The following is an 8349-nucleotide window of genomic DNA, read 5'->3' on the forward strand; positions in this document are numbered from 1 at the left end:
ACAGGAAAAAGTCACACATAACCTCAAAATAAGTATATAGGAAGTAGAAGTACTCACCCCACATTTAAAAGTATGCATATATATTGTTTTATTTGAAATATTAGACTAGATTGATTTTAAGAGTCGCCACTTAATATTTAAAGAAAAATCAAGAAAACTATTTTTTTAAAAGATTAAAACAGAAATCTAATGAAAATGTTAAAAGGGGTTCGGGGTTCATATTAACATTTCGGGAAGGGTTTGAAAGCACCCGAAATACCCGCTAACATGCGATTATCCGGTAATTAACTATTTGACTAATTATTTTAAAAGATAAACAAACTCTTAATACTGAGGACATTTGGAGGGAAATAGGAAAGATATCTAATATGCCTAAGTAAATATTTCAAAGTATTTTCGAAAGTCAAGTAAAAAATAGATATTTAATTTTGGATAACTAAATCAAAATGGCTATCCTTTGAGGAATTGAATTATGAAACCTTAAAACTAATTAAACACATAATCAAGCAATAACAATAAAAAAATAGAAATAAAGAAAAAAGGAAAGGTTTGGGCCCAAGTCTGGTTTTGTCCACTTGGGCCAATACTTGGGTCTAATTTCTGATTTGGACCTTTGGCCCATTTTGTACCTGTCTTAAAACTAACAAAAATCCCAAAAAAGATGGGATTTGGCCCATTCATCTCAAGTTTTGAAGGCTTTTGGCCTAATTTTCAATGTAATATACAACATATACGGCTGATGTATATCGGTGTATATTATGCATATCCGACCCTTTAACTTGCTCCGAACAGTTGTACATCAATTTTCGGGGATTTATTCTTCGATTCCATTTGGTTGGTCGACTCGGAAGGAAAGAATTTGAGCCTTTATGGCTCTCTCGAAATGCGGAAAAAGGAAATAGGAGTTCGTGGTGAACTAGAACAGATTTACATGCAACACAAAGAACGAGAATAAATAAGTAATGAATCATGATTTAATATAAGAAAGTGCCAAGTAAATTGAACTTATATACTACTGCATTTCAATTTTAAACATTGTAAAAAGACGAGGGGTATCACAAAAAGGGCCTTAAATCCATATCTATGACATTTCAATAACCTTAAACAAACTAAGCCTATAGTCAGAATTGAGCAGATACAAAGCTTCAACAATAGATAAATTAATGCCCCATCCTAAAATTTCCAATTTGAAATAATTAAGCCATGATCAACTAGTGGTCATGTGGCTTTGAATAAACCTATCACATCCAACAATAAACCAACAACAAAACAATTAAAAGAGCAAATATAATCTAGTGATAATAAGTAATAGAAACTAAATGGGTCAAAACATGCTTCTCATCATATGAAACGATATAACTACACTTCAAAACGGAACATATGAGGCTATGAAAAAACTAGAATCCTAGAAACAGTCTACTATAAACAACATTTAACTTATCTTGACAAAGTAATACACATAAACAATCTTTTCCTTCTTAACCAACAGTGAACAACTAATAATGAGGTAAAGTTGAACACCTTATGCTCTCATGCAGTTAAGCAAGATAGCAAATAACTTATGTGATACAAAAATGAACCTAAATGCTTTAACATGCACAAATCAATCAAAATAATATTAATAAGATAAGACAGGAGTTCACATAATTCCCAGACATGAACAATGAAGGGATTTTAACACCTGCAAATTAATGAAGGAATGTGGGAAAAGATAGACATGTTTTAACATATTTATAAGACATAAGTCTAGCCACAAGATGATAATGAAGCTAACAAATCAAGGATTTAAAGAAAAAATGGAGGAAGAACAAGCTACTGCCTCCAACAAACAATAAATAATGTAACATACAAACTCCACATCGACTAGCTTAAGATTCTGCCTCTAATACTTACGAAAGCAGCAACAACATTCACAAGAGCACACCTTATGTCTCAAACAACCAAGACGCCAACTCCAACTCAATCACTCGGCTACTACATAAGCAATGATTCGAGAAAAATAAAGGAAGTCGAGAAATAAAGATAAATAAATCAACAAGTGAGCTTCAACTCATCAAAACAACACATCAACTAAAGAGTCGGAATTGAAAGGAAGTCTACCTTTTGAAGTGCAGCGAGCTGAGACGAGACAAGCAAGGAGACTACAGCTTCTACCGACTTCGAGAGATTCCGAACAAAGCAAAGAAGCTTGAGACGGAAATTCGAAATTGGAAACCTTTAGCCTAACCACTAGAAAACCAAAGGAGAACCTTCTGATGGATTTTTATATAACTGTATTATGCTTCTCTTCTCTATATCTTTTCAATATTCTCCCTTTGTTTCTTGTCAAAAATTTCCCCAATCCAATGTAAGCTGTCTCTAACCTCTAAAAAATAAAGACAAAACAACCTTAAATAGAAGAAGATAATGGTTGATTTAGGGGGGGAAATGGGTAGAATTCAAAACTTGAAATTCCAATCCCACTAACTCTTAGGTGGGAGAACCTCTACTACAACCCAAACCAAACAACTAATCTAAAACTAACGCATTTAAGTACAGAATCAAGTTAAATACTAAGGAAATAAATAGGGAGTTCCCATAAACTCCAACAAAAGTCTAATAAGAACTAAACAATGCGGAAGAAATAACCTAGAACCTGAAAGTCAATGTACCAAAACATCTAAAGTTCAACAAGTCTAAATAAGAAGGGATGCAACCCCAATCTAATGAACTAATCAAATAACTAGAGCATAGTCTAAGTCCGAAAATGGTGGACATAGACGAAAGGAGAACTCATGGCAGCCCGGAAGAATTGGCTCATCCTTGAATTCGAACGATCACTGATTTTCTAAGCGAGGTTTGTCAGTAGCCGCTTGAAGATGCCCTGTACTCAACAAAAATAAGACCAAGTGCAGTATCAACACACAATCACAGTGTACTGGTAGGATCACACGGCTATCCCACTAATTGCAAGTCAATACAACATTATAAACATGCAAAATACCGAACATATACAATATCGATTATCACATGCTCAATAATATACACAATTATGACAAGTAATTGGTCCTCTCATGGAACCCAAACCCAAACAGTTAGCATACTGGAATGTGGTACCCGATTCAATGTTTATGTCGGAACATGGCAACCGATCCCATAATTATGCCAGAACGTGGCAACTGATCCCATAATTATGCCGGAACGTGGAACCGATCCAAGTTAGTTATGCCGGAACGTGGCAACAAATCTATTCAACACCACAATCACAATTACAAGTACATGATTAAAATCATACATTTAAGTCATGATTTCATAGCAGTCATCATTCATCTATCTCATTTACAACAAGTGTGATCAATAATGCAACGTAACATTCATATACATACATGTATCTTAATGAAGCAAGAACAAACATACATAACACAATCATAGAATCACAACCATCACCTACCTCGAAACAACCTTGAAACCCTAAGAAACTTGATCCTTCCCCTTTTGGATTCGTTCCGCTTGTTCTTGGTCTACAAACAATCAATATAATACGGGAATCAATAAACAATCACTAATTACTCGAATTACAAACAATTCTATGAACCCTAAATCAAACCCATGATCCCAATTATCCAAATTAGGATTGTTTCCACCATAGAATCTATAATAAAACCCTCCCCCATCAATATTCACCTATTTTATTATGTTTTACGGATCAAAAAATGGATTTGGGGAGTGAAAAAACTTACTTTTAGCCTCAAGAATGGTGAAAACGAGTAGGAGTCACCTGGGGTTCGTTCCTTAGCTCTAAAAATCAAAAAGTGTCAAATAAGGTCGTTTAGGGGTTTATTTACGACTTTAAGTCACGCCTGGCCCGCCACAGCGGCCACCACCTCGCTACAGCGTCCTCGCCAAAGTGGTAAAACCCAGTGCCAAAACGGCTTGCACGTGAGCTATTTAAAGAATTTCAAGACCCCTATTTCACAACACACCTCTAATCAACGATGATCAGAAAATACCCTTTACGCTAAGATCAATTCTGGAGTTCAACTCGCCCTAATTCAATTTCATAAAGTTGTACAGGTTCTTTAACGAATTATCGAACTACTCATGTGATCAAAATCAAAATCAACTCACCCAATTGTTACCATATTTCCCTACACCTCAAAGACTCTGATTTCATCCAAATTTGGACTAGGTTGGGAAAATTCAAATACTACGAAAAAGTTTTTCGGCCCCAAATTTTCCCCCGTTGGATTTTCTATACTGACGGGAAAAAGTCATTACAATAGATAACAATTTACCCATCACTCATCCCCGAGTGACAAAACTTAGGAAAAAAATAGGCTAAGCAAGAAATGAAGTAGTACCTGAATCGACGAACAATTGGGGATACTTCTCTCGCATGTCCCTCTCGGCCTCCCAAGTAGCTTCCTCAACTGGACGATGCTTCCATTGAACCTTCACAGACTTAATCTCCTTGGTCCTCAACTTGTGCACATCACGATCAAGAATTGCAATCGGTTTCTCCTCATATTGAAGGTCCTTGTCTAACACAATTGAGTCTCACTTAATGATATAATCCCCGTCACCATGATACCTCTTTAACATGGACACATGAAATACTGTATGAACACTCGATAGATTAGGAGGTAAATCCAATCTATACGCCACCGGTCCTACACATTCAAGAATCTCAAGTGGACCAATGTATCTAGGACTTAGCTTACTCTTCTTACCAAATCTCATCACCCCTTTCATGGGTGATACCTTAAGAAGAACATTTTCACCAGATTGAAACGCCATGTCTCTTACCTTATGATCCGCATACATTATTTGTCTACTTTGGGATGCTAAAAGCTTAGCTTGAATACTTCTCACCTTGTCTTGAGCATCCTTCACTAAATCAACCCCCAATGGTTTCACATCTCCAATCTCAAACCATCCTATGAGTGATTAACTTCCCCTCTCATAAAGTGCCACGAATGGAGCCATATATGATAACTATTGTTATAAGAGAATTCACACAAAGGTAAGAATTTATCTCAATGCCCTCCAAAATCAATCACACATGTCCTCAACATATCTTCTAATGCTTGAATAGTCCTCTCTGACCGCCCATCTGTCTGTGGATGAAAGGTTGTACTAAAAGTGAGTTGTGTGCCCAATTAATTATGCAATTTTCTCCAAAACTTAGATGTGAATTGGGTACCACGGTTTGAGATAATAGAAAGGGGCACCCCATGCAACCTTACTATCTCTTTCACATAAATTTTAGCCAACTGTTTAACATTATAATCTATTCTTACCAAAATAAAATGGGTTGACTTTGTCAATCCATCAACCACTACCCAAATAGAATCAAACTTCCCAAAGTCTTGGGAAGACCAACCACAAAATCCATGGATATTCTTTCCCACTTCCATTTCGAAATTGACAATCTTTGAAGCAAATCTGCGGGCCTTTGGTGTTCATATTTCACTTGTTGTCAATTTTGACACTTTGCCACAAACTACGCTATGTCCTTCTTCATGCTCGGCCACCAATAAATTCACTTCAAATCTCGGTACATCTTGGTCACACCTGGATGAATAGAATATGGCGAACCATGAGACTATGCCAATAATTTATCAATCAAATCATCTATTCTAGGAACACATATTCTCCCTTTAAAATTGAGCACACCATCCGTATCAAGAGTGGTCTCTTGTGCCTTACCAATCACAACTTCTTTCTAATCTCCTCCAAATTTTCATCTTCAAATTGTTTGGCCTTGATCTCCTCCATGAATGTGGCCCTTACATCAATACTAGCTAGCACTCCACCTCTTTCTGAGATGCCCAATTGCATGAATTTAGACTCCAAGGTCTGAATTTCTTTAGCCAAAAGTCACTTGGTTATACTTAAACAAACTAAACTACCCATACTCACCGCTTTTTGACTCAAAGTGTCTGCCACCACATTAGCCTTTCCCGAATGGTATTAAATGGTCACATCATAATATTTAAGTAACTTCATTCACCTTCGATGTCTCAAATTCAGATCATTTTGAGTGAACACATGTTGCAAACTACGATGATCAGTAAATACCTCACACTTAACACCATATAGGTAATGTCGCCAGATCTTAAGAGCAAACACTACCACTACCAACTCTAAATCATGTGTTAGATAATTCCTCTCATGCACCTTCAATTGACGCGAGACATAACCTATAACATTCTTATCTTGCATCAACACATCACCCAAATCAGAATGTGAAGCATCACAATGAACAATAAAATCCTTACCTTCCACTGGTAATGCTAAGATAGGCGCGATGGTCAAGAGAGTCTTGAGCTTTTGGAAGCTCTCCTCACATTTTTCAGTCCATTCAAATGGTATCTTTTTTTTGGTCAAATTAGTCAAGTGAGTGACAATAGAAGCAAAGTTCTTCACAAATCGACGATAATAGCTAGCGAGCCCAATAAAACTCCTAACTTCCGCCACAGAGCTAGGACGAACCTAATTCTTAACCGCCTCAATCTTTTGAGGATCTACCATTACCCCTTATTTTGAAACTACATATTCCAAAAATGCAACCGAAGTCAACCAAAATTCACACTTAGAAAATTTAGCATACAATCTTTGCTTCCCAAGAATACCCAAAACAATACGAAGATGGTCGGCATGATCTTTTTCACTTTTCGAATAAACCAAAATATCATCAATAAAGACTATGACGAAAGAATCAAGAAATTACTGGAACACCCCATTCATTAAACTCATTAAAGTTGCAGGCGCATTAGTCAAACCAAAACACATAACCAAAAACTCCTAGTGCCCATAGCGAGTTCTAAACGCCGTCTTGGGCACATCTTCATGCCTAATTTTAAGTTGATGGTAACCGAATCTTAGATCAATCTTAGAGAAAACTGTTGCACCTTGCAATTGGTCAAAGAAATCATTTATTCGAGGAAAAGGATACTTGTTTCGAATAATGACCCTGTTCAATTGCTGGTAATCTATACACATTCTCATACTACCATCCTTTTTCTTAACGAACAAAATTGGAGCACCCCATTGGGAAGCACTAGGGGGAATAAATCCCTTATTGAGAAGCTCTTGGATTTGAGCCTTAAGCTCTCTTAATTTTGCCGGAGCCATGCGATATGGAGGGATGGAAATGAGACGAGTACCAGGCTCTAAATCAATGCAAAAGTCTATATCTCTATCTGGAGGCATACCAGGCAAGTCATTAGGAAACACTTCTCTAAATTCTAACACCACGAAAATAGACTCAATGGATGGAGCTTCAATCTCAACATCTCTAATATAAGCCAAATAACCTTTCTCTACTAATTTACTAGCCCGAATGGAGGATATAATCTTAACTTGCTTAAGCTTGTACACCCCTTCCCACTCTAATTTTTCCCTTTTCGAAATTTCTAGAGTTACAGACTTAGTATTACAATTTAACACAACATAACAGGGGGACAACCAAGACATGCCTAAGATAATATCAAATTCAATCATATCCAAAATCACCAAATCAGCCCAAGTCTAAAAACTCATAAACAAAATAGGACAAGCACGATAGAAATATGTAACTATGACTGACTCTCCAACTGGAATAGAAACATGAATACGGGCATAAAAAATATCACATATCATATCAAATTCTGAGGTAAATCTCATGAATAAATATGAATAAGTAGAACCCGGATCAAATAACACATTAGCCATCTGGTCACAGACAAGAATAGTACCTGTGATCACTGCCTCAGACGTCTCTGCCTCAGACGTCTCTGCCTCATTCTTGCCCGAAGAAGCATAGCGTTGAGCCCTATCATCTTGACGAGCTACTTCCCTGCCTGGTTGCACGTTACCCCTACCTCTCAGCCTCGTTGATTAACTCCTCGCCTACCTGTGGACGTTCTCTACCGTTATTACCATTCCTCGCGGGTACCACTGCTCCAGACTACTGCTGCGCGAAATCTAACACACGTAGGTGTGGACAATCTCTCCTCATATGCCTAGGTTCTCCATAATTGTAGCAAGTACGATCAAAAAATGGTATGCCGCCCGTTGAAGGCGCAACTGTCACGACCCGGGATCACCCCCTAGTCGTAACTTGCGTACTCGACCTCGAAGAGGTCTAATACAAGCCTCTTAGCATTCATTCATCGCATAGACACTAAAACCATAAGGAATTAAAAATTTTCTTTACCAAGAAAACATTTCATTAAAAAAAACAATAGCAAGCGGAAGACTTTCTAGACTTTATACATGATGTCTCAAAACCATCTAATACTTTAGAGTACAAAATTCGGGACCAATCCCATACACAACTTAAACAATACTAAAAAGACATAAAAGAACATATGGGGTATTGTCCTC

Source organism: Solanum stenotomum, chromosome 4, assembly GCF_019186545.1.
Source record: "Solanum stenotomum isolate F172 chromosome 4, ASM1918654v1, whole genome shotgun sequence".
NCBI classification, from domain to species: Eukaryota; Viridiplantae; Streptophyta; class Magnoliopsida; order Solanales; family Solanaceae; genus Solanum; species Solanum stenotomum.